Raw genomic sequence first — 13,545 nt, forward strand, 5'->3', positions numbered from 1 at the left:
AAAAAAAAAAAAAAAAAAGAGCCTTACAGCAGGCACCTGTAGCCCCAGCTACTCGGGAGGCTGAGGCAGGAGAATAGCATGAACCCAGTATGCTGAGATTGCAGTGAGCTGAGATCGTGTCATTGTACTCCAGCCTGGGTGACAGAGCAAGACTCTGTCTCAGAAAAATAAAAAAAAAAAAAAGCCTTCATTATGGAGGGCAGATGATAACTAACACAAATGTGGAGAAGCTGAAGTTATTCACTTAGAATAATGCGCTCCAAAAAAGAAAAAAAACAAACAAAAAATCTCTTATAGGAGTAATTCCAGGACTACGGTTTTATTCTGGGTTAGTACATGAAAGAGACCCAAGTAATCCTGCCATTATTTTTTATTTCTGTGATTGGGGCTCAACCACCTTCCCTCATTTCCATCTTTAGTTCAACTTTTGCTGAAAGCTCCTATCCCAACGCAGAAAGTTAAATAAGGCCTGAGTGTCAAGTGCAATAAATAGTTCATACAGCCTCTGTCCAGCCCATTTGAGCACTACACACAAGCAGTAAAGCAAAACTCACTAATAATTAACTATTTGTCATTAGGTAGATTCCCTTCACCTGAAAGTACATATGCCATACAAGTCTAAACATCAATTAAAAAGAAAGCACCGAGTTTTGTGCAGTGGCGGTATCATAGCCAATGAAGTTTACGTGAGGTACAATTACTGCTATTTGTAAGACAAAACAAAACAAAGTACCTATGAGCTTTGGCATTTTGCAACCCCTTCAAATGTGTCATCATACAAATATAAGAATAGTGGAGACTGAGCGCGGTGGCTCACGCCTGAAATCCCAGAGCTCTGGGAGGCTGAGGTGGGTGGATCAGGAGGTCAGGAGTTCAAGGCCAGCCTTGCCAACACAGTGAAACCCCATTTCAACTAAAAAATACAAAAAATTAGTTAGGCGTGGTGGTGGGCACCTGTAATCCCAGCTACTCAGGAGGCTGAGGCAGGAGAATAGCTTGAGTCTAAGAGGTGGAGGTTGCAGTGAGCCGAGATCTCACCATTGCACTCCAGCTCAGGCAAGAGTGTGAGACTCTGTCTCAGAAAGAAAAAAAGGAAAGCATCCTGAAAATTTCTGAGGCAAGGGAAAATGCAATGCAACATTTGTTTGGCTATAAGAAGAACAAAACACGTATTAGTGACAGATCCATTACATCCTTTTCCAACAAGATGCACATTAGAGTAAAATAATTCCTACAGATTTCCTTTTAACATAGCCCTACTCATCTTTCTAAACTAGGGCTAAATCATAGTATGACAGAGTACAGGTATTAATAGTCAAAGGATGAATGCTGCACATCTTCCTGCTGGGCAATACTATTTGGTAGTAACATAAAATACATATACATATATACACATACACACATTTTGAGATGGAGTCTTGCTCTGTCACCAGGCTGGAGTGCAGCGGTGTGATCACGGCTCACTGCAACCTCTATCTCCCAGGTTCAAGCGATTCTCCTGCCTCAGCATGCTGAGTAGCTGGGATTACAGGCATGCGCTACCACACTCAGCTAATTTTTGTATTTTAGTAGAGGTGGGTTTTCACCATGTTGGCCAGGATGGTCTCGATCCCCTGACCTTGTGATCCGCCTGCCTTGGCCTCCCAAAGTGTTGGGATTACACGTGTGAGCCACCACGCCTGGCCATAAAATATTTTAATTTAAACCAAAGAGAGAAATATGATAGAGCACACAAAATTCACATTCATTCATTCTTTTTTTTTTTTTGAGGCAGAGTCTCGCTCTGTCGCCCAGGCTGGAGTGCAGTGGCCAGATCTCAGCTTACTGCAAGCTCCGCCTCCTGGGTTTACGCCATTCTCCTGCCTCAGCCTCCCAAGTAGCTGGGACTACAGGCGCCCGCCACCTCACCCAGCTAGTTTTTGTATTTTTAGTAGAGACGGGGGTTTCACTGTGTTAGCCAGGATGGTCTCGATCTCCTGACCTCGTGATCTGCCCATCTCGGCCTCCCAAAGTGCTAGGATTACAGGCTTGAGCCACTGCGCCTGGCCACTAAGTTTTGTTTTTTCAGTAGAGAAGGGGTTTCACCATCTTGGCCAGGCTGGTCTCGAACTCCTGACCTCATGATCCATCAGCCTCAGCCTCCCAAAGTGCTGGGATTACAGGCATGAGCCACCACACCCGGCTCACACTCATTCTTAAAGTAAAACAGGAGATCACAAAGAAATTGGAAGTTTCGAGACTAGGCACAGTGGCTCATGCCTGTAATCCCAGCACTTTGGGAGGCTGACGCGGGCTGATCACCTGAGGTCGGGAGTTCAAGACCAGCCTGACTAACATGGAGAAACCCCCGTCTCTACTAAAAACACAAAAAATTAGCTGAGCGTGGTGGCACATGCCTGTAATCCCAGCTATTTGGGAGGCTGAGGCAAGAGAATCACTTGCACCTGGGAGGCAGAGGTTGCAGTGAACCGAGATTGTGCCACTGCACTCCAGCCTGGGCAACAAGAGCGAAACTCCATCTCAAAAAAAAAAAAGAAAATGCAAGTTTCAAGAGTTATTTCCAAATACACAAATACACATATAGACCTCCAGGGGATATCATCCAGATTCTTCCTGGAAAATTAGTAAATAGTATTTACATAACCCTGATGGTTCAAACTACTGTTAAAAAATGAATTTTTGGGCAGGCACTGTGGCTCACCTCTGTAATCCCAGCACTTTAGGAGCCTGAGGCGGGCAGATTATCTGAGGTCAGGAGTTCGAGACCAGCCCGGCCAACATGGTGAAACCCCATCTTTACTAAAAATACAAAAAATTAGTCAGGTGTGGTGGCACACACCTGTAGTTTCAGCTCTTGGGAGGCTGCGATAGGAGAATCTCTTGACCTGGGAGGCAGAGGCTGCAGTGAGCGGAGATCGTGCCACTGCACTCCAGCCTGGGTGCAACACAGCAAGACTTCATCTCAAAACAAACAAACAAACAAAAGGCCGGGTGCGGTGGCTCACGCCTGTAATCCCAGCACTTTGGGAGGCTGAGGTGGGTGGATCACAAGGTCAGGAGTTCAAGATCAGCCTGGCCAAGATGGTGAAACCCCATCTCTATTAAAAATACAAAAAAAATTAGCCGAGTGTGGTGGTGGGTACCTGTAATCCCAGGTAGTCGGGAGGCTGAGGCAGACAATTTCTTAAACCCGGGAGGTGGAGGATGCAGTGAGCCGAGATCGGGCTACTGCACTCAAGCCTGGGCAACGGGGTGAAACTGCATCCCAAAAAAAAAAAAAATTTTTTTCAATTGAAAAAAAAATTTGCATGAGATTTCAATAAAATATAAGGCAGTTACAATAATGAAAGGAAACTGTATGACGATGAGTAAGATGCAGACATATAATCTCAAAACTAATTTATATAGAGACTATTTTTTTACTGCTACAGATAAAGTTATAATCTTGATTGGAGAGAGATCTGAACAAATTTAGCAACAAACTTTCTGGTTTTTACAAATAATAGCCCAGACTGTAGTCCCAGCTACTCAGGAGGCTGAGGCAGGAGGATCACCTGAACCTGGAAGGCAGAGGTTGCGGTGAGATACGATTGCGCCACCGCACTCCAGCCTGTATGACAGAGTAAGATTCCACCTCAAAATAAATAAATAAAATAAACTAATAACTCAATATTGAAAATTTTGGGGAAAAACCTTAAAATTCTGTAGGACTATAAATATAACTTGAAGAAATGATTTTTTAAAAAGTCATATTATGGATGATAGTGATTTATATAATGAAATTCAAATCTTCTATATTTTCTGTGATAACAATTTATCATGAGTGACCCAAATACAATGTTTAAACATAATACACAAAATTGAATTCTGACATCATTGATAATTTGCTTACTTTCAGTCCTGAAAACCACAGCTTTACATGTATTTTTCTATTTGGTCATTACAAAGGTGTATTTGTCACGGTAGGAGGATGGAACTCATTTTATTCCGCGATGTGTTAGCTTAATTTATAACTTTTAAATATTTAGACAGAGTATGTGGGCTTCCGTTCATAATCTTAGCAAGGACCCCACAAAGGCTAGGGGCCAGTGTGAACCTAGCACCCCAACCACAAGTACGTTTCAAAACTAGGCTGCGAATGAGGGGTGCAGAATACTGATTTAACAACAATTCCCTATTAGAGCTAGGTGGCTGGCATGTGCCACACCAAAGGCAGGAATGGGCAGGCCCAGGAGAGCCCTAGGAATGACTGTTCAAGGAAGGAGGCTATTGTCCCTCAAGCTGGAATGTAGTCAAGGAGGTGCTTTCAGGGTCAGCAAATGACAGCTGCAGCCAAAAGGAGATCTACAACAACCACAGGAGAAAACACCATCCTCCTCTTTGGGCCAGAGGGAGAGAGAGACAGATGTCAAGGCAAAGAATCAGCTGCACCTTCATCTCCTCACTTTACTTGTCCCCATACTGCTTTCCTTCCTGCAAGTCATTTCTGCCTAATCAGATCCTATGAGTTTGTAAACCAACTGAACTCCAGATTTTATCAGACTAGCAAGAATTAAAAATAATATGGGGGCTGGGTGCAGTGGCTCACACCTGTAATCCCAGCAATTTGAGAGGCCGAGACAGGTGGATCACGAGGTCAGATCGAGACCATCCTGGCTAACACAGTGAAACCCCATCTCTACTAAAATTACAAAAAATTAGCCGGGTGTGGTGGCGGGCGCCTGTAGTCCCAGGTACTCAGGAGGCTGAGGCAGGAGAAGGGTGTGAACCCTGGAGGCAGAGCTTGCAGTGAGCCAAGACTGCACCACTGCACTCCAGCCTGGGCGACAGAGCGAGACTGTCTTAAAAAAAAAAAAAATGGAGCTGGGCATGGTGGTTCACATCTGTAATCCCAGCACTTTGGGAGGCCAATGCGGGTAAATCACCTGAGGTCAGGAGTTCAAGACCAGCATGACCAACATGGTGAAACCCCATCTTTACTAAAAATACAAAAATTAGCAGGGCATGGTAGCACACGCCTGTAATCTCAGCTACTAGGGAGGCTAAGGCAGGAGAATCACTTGAACCCGGGAGGCGGAGGTTGCAGTGAGCTGAGACTGTGCTAGCCTGGGACTCTGTCTGAAAAAAAAAAAAAAAGTTGGGCATGGCGGGAGGCACCTATAATCCCAGCTACTTGGGAGGCCAAGGCAGGAAAACTGCTTGAATCCAGGAGGCGGAGGTTGCAGTAAGCCGAGATCAGGTCACTGCACTCCAGCCTGGGCGACAGAGCGAGACTCTGTCTCCAAAAAACCCAAAACAAAACAAAACAAAAAACAGATAAATCCAGGCATAGTAGAGTAGCCTTTAGCATACTAAATCCTTTCACTAGAATCAATTACAAAATTTAACAGACTTTATTTACTGGTAAGGGGACTTTCCACGACAAAATAGTGGAAACCCAAGCAGAAAACAGCAGGAGACAGTTAGCAGTACTGGATTCTAAAGTAGCTGGAACTCAAGAGGCACAATCTAGGAGAGGAGAGGCACAACCACAGAAAAACAATGTGCATACAAATCTCCCCTCCTCCAAGTCATTGGCTGACTCCTAAACTGCACATTTACAGAGTGAGACTTAAAAAACTTAACAGAACACAGCAGTTAAATGTCAAAGAGCTGATAAGATTATAGCAGCTATGCTGAGTTGAGAGTTGAAATTTAAGACTAGCAGATAGAGGGGTTTTGGTAAAGACCTGGATTTCTGGTTGAGACTCAAGGAGGGCCTTGCCCCAAGAGTAATGGCCATGCCCCAAGAACAAAAGAGACCACTTCCAAGAAGAAAGGACAAACTGAAATAGAACAGCCTTAACAAGGCCTGTAATCAACAGGATCAATGTCATCTGCTACTACTATCCACCTGCCTAATGGCAACCTTAGCCTGCTTTGATTTGAAGGAAGTACATCCAGATGCTAATAATGTTCATCCAAAATGTCCAGAATCTAATAATAATTTATGGACCAAGAGGAATTTTTAAAATCCCAAAACTGACTGGAAAAAAATGGCAATAGAAACAAACCCACAAGTGACTCAGATACTGTTCTTGTCAGGCAAGGACTTGGTTATGTTTGAGAAAATAGAGGAAAAGATGGAGAAGTTCTGCAGTGACCTGGAATCCATTAAAAAAAAAAAAAAGAGAGAGTTAAATGGAAAATCTAGACTTGGAAAACACAGTGAGAATATTAAGAATTCAACAGATGAGTATCAAATTAGTGAAGACAAACTAGAAGGTAGACTGACGCACAGAGATAAAAGGATGGAAAATTGAAATAATGTGCCATGTGGGATTCCTATTCAGTTCTAGAATAAGAATCTAGAATAATGTGCCATGTGGGATCTCTTATTCAGTTCTAGAATAAGAGAAAATAGACAATGCAAAAGAAGCAATATCTGAAAGAAAATACCAGGCAAGGTGTCGCACGCCTGTAATCCCAGGACTTTGGGAGGCCCAGGCAGGAGTTTGAGTCCAGGAGTTCGAGACCAGCCTGGGTGACATAGTGAGACCCTCATCTCTATAAATAAATTAGAAAAATTAGCTGGGCATGGTGGTGAATGCCTATAGTACAGGCTATATGGGAGGTTGAGGCTGGGGGACCACTTGAGCCCAGGAAAGAGTTCCAGGTTATGGTGAACTATGATCGCACCACTGCACACCAGCCTGAGTAACAGACTGAGACACTGTCTCGAAAAAAAAGTAACAAAAAACACCTACAATTTTTTGGGACAATTTCCCAAAACTGAAGAAAAACATCAAACCACACGAATTCAAGAAGTTCTGTGAATCACAAAAAAGACAAATATAAAGAAAAAAGCGAGTAGGCGTATCATAGTCACACTGGTGAAAACCAAAAAGAAAATCTTAAAAGCAGTAAGAAGGTTGGGTGTGGTGATTCACACTTGTAATTTGAACATGTTGGGAGGTAGAGGACAGAGGACTGCCTGAGCCCAGGAGTTTGAGGCCAGCCCCTGGCAGCATAGTGAGACCTCCCATCTCCAAAAACAATTTAAAAATTAGCTGGGTGTGATGGTGTGCATCTGGAGTCCCAGCTACTCGGGAGGCTGAGGTGGTAGGATTGCTTCAGCTGGGAGGGTGAGGCTACAGTGAGCTGTGATCATACCACTGCACTCCAGCCTGGGGGACAGAGTGAGACCCTGTCTAAAAAAAAAAAAAAAAAAAGAAAAGAAAAGAAAACAATGAAATCTCAGAAGCCAATGTAATATCTTTAAAGTGCTGGGGACAATCTACCTAAAATTCTATATTCAGTAAAAATATCCTTCAAGATTAAGAGCAAAATAAAGACACTTTCAGATAAATGAAAACACTGTAGAAATGCTAAAGGAAATTTTTTTTTTTTTTTTTGGAGACAAGAGTTTTACTCTTGTCGCCCAGGCTGGAGTGCAATGGCACAATCTCGGGTCACTGCAACCTCCACCTCCCGGGTTCAAGGGATTCTCCTGCCTCAGCCTCCTGAGTAGCTGGGATTATAGGCATGCATTACCACTTCTGGCTAATTTTTTGTGTTAGTAGTAGACAAGGGGTTTCACCATGTTGGCCAAGCTGATCTGGAACTCCTGATCCCAGGTGATCCACCTGCCTCCCTCGGCCTTCCAAAGTGCTGCGATTACAGGTGTAAGCCACTATGCCCGGCCACTAAAGGAAATTCTTTAAGCTAAAGTAAAATAGTAGATGGGAATTTAGCATAAAAGTTGGAAAGGAGGCCAGGCATAGTGGCTCAAGCCTGTAATCCCAACACTCTGGGAGGCTGAGGCAGGCGGATCACTTGAGGTCAGGAGTTCGTGACCAGTCTGGCCAATGTGGTGAAACCCCATCTCTACTAAAAATACAAAAATTAGCTGGGTATGATGGTGCACGCCTCTAATCCCATCTACTCGGGAGGCTGAGGCAGGAGAACTGCATGAATCCAGGAGGTGGAGGTTGCAGTGAGCCCAGATCACGCCATTGCACTCCAGCCTAGGTGACAGCACAAGATTCCGTTTCAAAAAAAAAAAAAAGTTGGAAAGGAAGAAAAGTTCTTATCTGTAGGCATGACTGCATATAGAAAACTCTAAGGAACCTCCCCCAACTCAATTCTGGTAAAAGAAACTACTGGAATAAGTGAATTCAGCAGAATCATAGGATAATACAAGATCCACATTTTAGAATTTTTCTTATCACTGATCTTCAACATTGTAGTAGAAGTTCTAGTCAGATCAATAAAGCAAGAAAAAATAAAAGACAAACTTTGAAAAGTAAGTAAAATTGTTATTATTCATGGATGACATGATTCTGTACAAAGAAAATTCAAAAGAATCTCCAAATTATTAAGCTTAGCAAGACATTTGAAAATCAATTTTGGCCAGGTACAGTGGCTCACACCTGTCATCCTAGCAATTTGGGAGGCAGAGGCGGGTGGATTACCTGAGGTCAGTAGTTCAAGGCCAGTATAACATGGTGAAACCCGTCTCTACTAAAAATACAAAAAAATTAGCTGGGCGTGGTGGTGGGCACCTGTAATCCCAGCCACTCAGGAGGCTGAAACAGGAGAATCACTTGAACGTGGGTGTCGGAGGCTGCGGTGAGCCATTGCGCCACTGCACTCCAGCCTGGGTGACAGCGCGCCACTCCGTCTCAAAAAAAAGAAAACATCAATTTGATTTATTTGCACTAGAACAGAAAAATATAAAAATAACCATTTCTACAGCATCATAAATATCAAGTATATGAATAAATCTAATGAAAGCTATTAAAGAACTCTACAGTGAAAACAAAACATTGCTGAGTGAAATTAAGGAAGATCTAAATAAATGCTCATTGATGGAAAGAGTCAATATTAAGTTAATTTTTCTAATTAAGCTGTAGAAGAAATCCCAGCAGGGGTTTTTGTGGAATTTGCAAGGTAATTCTAATGTATATATAATGTGCATACAGAGCCTAGAATAACCAAGACAATCTCAAAAAAAAAAAACAAAAAAAAGTTGGAAGGGCTTATAAAGCTATAGTAAATTAAGATAGTGTGGTATGGACACAAGCAAAAACAAAACAGAGTCCAGAAGCAGATATACTCCTCTTATTTCTTTGCATTATACTACTTCTTTATACATTACACTTTGCTAAGATTTATTTTATTTGGCCAGGCACAGTGGCTCCTGTCTGTAATCCCAGCACTTTGAGAGGCCGAGGCAGATGGATCACCTGAGGTCAGGAGTTCTAGACCAGCCTGGCCAGCATGGTGAAACCCTGTCTCTACTAAACCAAAATTAGTCAAGTGTGATGTAATCCCAGCTACTTGGGAGGCTGAGGCAGGAGAATCACTTGAACTCAGGAGGTGGAGACCGCAGTTAGCTGAGATCGTGTTACTGCACTCCAGCCTGAGCGACAAGAGTGAAACTGTCTCCAAAAAAAAAAAGAGAAAATTATCTTATTCAACTGAGTTCTGCAAGGTCTTTTACTAGCCTGATGGGAAGGCTGGAGGCAGAAAGCTGTGTGCTTTTCAAACCAAACTAAAATGTCCATGGTTAATTCTGCAGGCAATGGGGAGCCATCATTTCCGAAGTGCCTTGGTACGGGGTTACATTGATGAGCAGGATGTCCCAACCAGTAAGTATATACAAGGTACTGAGAAGAAATGAGAAAAGAAGACGGTCAGTCTTCTGGGAGGTGAAATTTGAGCTGGGTTTTAAAGTGTCTACTACCAACCAATAATGGGGGATATTCCTGGTATAGAGACAGCATGTACAGAACCACAAATAGTCGGGCACAGTGGCTTAAGCCTGTAATCCCAGCCCTTTGAGAGGCCGAAGCGGGTGGTTTGCTTCAACTCAAGAGTTCGAGACAGCCTAGGCAACATGGAGATAACCTGTCTCTACAAAAAATATAAAAATTAGCTGGGCGTAGTGGGGAACACCTGTTGTCCTAGCTACTCTGGAGCCTCAAGTGGGAGGATCGCTTGAGCCCGGAAAGCTGAGGCTGCTTGTGAGCCGTGATCTTGTCACTGCACTCAGCCTGGGCCAAAGAGCGAGACCCTGTCTCAAAAAAAAAAAAAGGCACAAATACATGGGAACTAGAAGGAGCGGGACGGGACTATTGTTGCAGATAAAGTACAAGTGCAAGAGTGCCAGTAGAAGCAACTGGAAAGCTGGAAAAGTAGACATGGGTCATGGGTCATGTCAGGAAGGTCCCTGATACCAAATACCTTAAAATTAATCTTGTAAATTAGCAGCGTTCAAACTGTGCTTTTGGGGTTCAGCAAACTTTTTTTTTTTTTTCGAGACGGGGTCTCGCTCTGTCGCCCAGACTGGAGTGCAGTGGCGCGATCTCGGCTAAATGCAACCTCTGCCTCCGAGTTCAAGCGATTTTCCTGACTCAGCCTCCTGAGTAGCTGAGATTACAGGCGTCTGCCACCAAGCCCAGCTAATTTTTGTATTTTTAGTAGAGACGGGGTTTCGCCATGTTGACTAGGCTGTTCTCGAACTCCTGACCTCAAGTGATCCGCCCGCCTCGATCTCCCAAAGTGTCGGGATTACAGGCGTGAGGCACCGCGCCCGGCCAGGAGTCAAACTTTTGAAAAATCACTGCTTAATGAAGGAGAGCTACAGGTGTGATGAAGGCTTTTGAAACGGAGGCTGCGGAGGGAGACCAAAGTCTGAAGGCCCGGTTACGACACAGGAGCAGGAGGCGGCGAGAATCGCTGGAAGCGGGGAGCAGTAACCCCCCGAATCTGTGAGGGTAAGGTTAAAGGAGGCGACAAACACAATCCAGGTCAGGGCCTGGCCCGGAGTTCCCGACCCCCATCTGGCGGAATCTGCACTCAAAGTTCCGTCTCTAAAACCCCGACCCGACGCCTCATCCTCCCTCCGACCGACAGGAGAAACCCTGCCCCTTTCGAGTAAGGCGCAGGAGTAAAGACCGAAACCAGAGCCGCATGAGGAGGCTTACTAATTTCTCTCAGAGACGCCCGCCGCGCAAAGCTTCTCAATCTCGAAGCGAAACGGCCCCGCCGGCCACGCCCCTCTCCCGTCGTGCTCTGCGGCTGAGCATGCGCAGGGCCGCCGGCCCAGGGTGGTCCCAGCTCCCTGCGTTGGGAAGGGCGACCTTGGGATTGAAAACGTGGGAGAGAGGGAGGGGAAGAGTCCTTACGGCCCGCATAGGATTTTACCCTTGAAGTGGTCGCTGGCTGGCAGCCAAAGTGGGACCCTTGACTCAGAGCTCAGGCAGGGCAGTTAGATTTCCTGTATTTGAGAGATGGCTTTACCACTTATTAGCTGTGTGCTAGTAAGCGATTTGACAACTTCTATAAATCTCAATTTCTTCGTCCTTGAAATGGGATAATTGTAGTGGCTGCATCGTAGGTTTGTAAAGATTCGGCGGCAGGCTTCTGCAGAAGCTGGACTCAAAAAAAAAAGGCAATGTTAGTGAAGTGCCAGGTGCAGAGTAAATTTCCAGTAAAAGGAAATTATCCTCAGAGGTAGGGAGTTCAGACTTCTTTCATTAGTACATTAAAAGTAAAATGACCCCAGGCTGGGCGTGGTGGGTCACGCCTATAATTTCAGCACTTTGGGAGGCCGTGTCGGGTGGACTGCTTGAGTTAAGGAGTTCAAGACCATCCTGACCAACATGGTGAAACCCCGTCTCTATTAAAAATACAGAAATTAGCAGGGCATGGTGGCGGGCACCTGTAATCCCAGCTACTTGGGAGTCTGAGGCAGAAGAATCGCTTGAAGCCAGGAGGCAGAGGTTGCAGTGAGCTGAGATCCCACCACTGCACTTCAGCCTGAGCGACAGAGACTCTGCCTCAAAAAAAAAAAAAAAAAATTAAAATAACCTTAAACTGCGTGTCAAAAATAATGGTATATTTTAAATGTTTTTAACAATACTTTCAACATCTAAAAAAGTATAGGATCAACTAACTGTGCTATTCCTAAAGGCATAAGAGGATTCTAAAATATATATATATATAATTGAATGATGAACTTATTATAATCATATTTGACAATTACTTTTAAAGGAGATATTCTCAAAAATCTAAATTTCAGGCCCTTGTGAAGGTGAGGTCCAGAACAAAAGGGCCTTCTGATCCTTGCTGCTATGGTCCTTAAACATCCTTTGGTGTTAGCCTCAAATCTAATATAAACCCTTTGATAATTTGAAATATTATACGAGTAACTGAAGTTAATTTCTCTAACATTTATTATTACCTTCTAATATTCATAATAATCTATTTAAACTGTTAGGATTAGAAGGGACCTTACTGAAATGATCTCTCCTCTAATACTCCCTTCTTACCAAAGGAAAAGCTGAAGGCAAGAGGATAAAAGTAATGTGCCCCAAGTTACACAGCAACTCAGTGACTGGGATTAGATTGGAACCCAGAAATCAGTCCTGGTTCAGTGGGCATCCAAAGGCAAGTGATGTCGTTGTAACTGCCCAATGGGCTCATCTTGCCTGCTACCTAAACAGAACCCATTTATCAAGACGGGAATTGCAATAAAGAGTAATTCACGTAGAGTCAGCTGTGTGGGAGACTGGAGTTTTATTATTATTGAAATCAGTCTCCTCGAACATTTGGGATCAAGAGTTTTTAAGAACAATTGGTGGGTAGGGGGAAGCCAGTGAGCCAGGAGTGCTGATTGGCTAGATAGGAGATGAAATAATGGGAAATTGAAGCTGTCCTCTTGCGCTTAGTTCCCTGATGGGGGCCACAAGATCAGATGAGCCAGCTTATCTATCTGGGTAGTACCAGCTGATCCATCAAGTGCAGGGTCTGCAAAATATCTCAAGCACTGATCTTAGGAGCAGTTTAGGGAGGGTCAGAATCTTGGCCTCCAGCTGCATGACCCCTAAACCATAATTTCTAATCTTGTGGCTAATTTGTTAGTCCTACAAAGGCAGTCTAGTCCGCAGGCAAGAAGGAGGTTTGTTTTGGGAAAGGGCTGTTATCATCTTTGTTTTAAACTATAAACTAAATTCCTCCCAAAGTTAGTTCAGCCTATGCCCAGGAAGGAACAAGGACAGTTTAAAGGTTAGAAGCAAGATGGAGTCCTTTAGGTTAGATCTCTTTCATGGTCTCAGTCATAATTTTGCAAAGGTGGTTTCATCATCACTACTAACTTCCTTGGGAGTTGAAAAAATGATAGGATTCATGATATCACCAAAAATTGTAAGGATGTGTGATAATTTTGAGATGTGATATTCCAACCCCCCCTCAGAGCTGAAAATTTGTCTCAATATTTCAAGCAGTAGATGTAGGTCACAAGTTACATGTGTCTTTCTTGCCCTGAAGTCTCAATAGTTTATACTGGCTGAAAGATTAAGTCCTAAAGAATAGGAGGAGAGCTCTGGGAGATAGGAAGCTTGATTCTTTTTTTTTTCTTTCTTTCTTTTTTTTTTTTTGAGATGGAGTTTTGCTCTTGTTGCCCTGGATGGAGTGCAATGGCATGATCTTGGTGGCTCACTGCAACCTCTACCTCCTGGGTTCAAGCAAATCTCCTGCCTCAGCCTCCCAAGTAGCTGG

General features: G+C 43.9%; 1 protein-coding gene across 5 annotated transcripts in view; it reads right to left on the bottom strand.

Moving 5' to 3' along the window:
• The window catches only part of ZMYM1 (zinc finger, MYM-type 1), a 36,890-nt gene extending 25,470 nt beyond the window's left edge, over positions 1–11,420 (bottom strand). For 3 of the 5 annotated variants that reach the window (XM_011955357.1, XM_011955353.1, XM_011955354.1), the window contains exon 1: positions 10,971–11,041. The gene's annotated coding sequence lies outside the window, so the exon portion shown is untranslated. Of the gene's footprint in view, positions 1–10,970; positions 11,042–11,190 lie in introns of those variants that run through there. The other 2 variants (XM_011955356.1, XM_011955358.1) reach the window with 2 other exon arrangements.
• Between the last annotated feature and the right edge of the window lie 2,125 nt (positions 11,421–13,545).

Source organism: Colobus angolensis, unplaced genomic scaffold (assembly GCF_000951035.1).
Source record: "Colobus angolensis palliatus isolate OR3802 unplaced genomic scaffold, Cang.pa_1.0 Scaffold4, whole genome shotgun sequence".
In the NCBI taxonomy this organism is placed as follows: Eukaryota; Metazoa; Chordata; class Mammalia; order Primates; family Cercopithecidae; genus Colobus; species Colobus angolensis.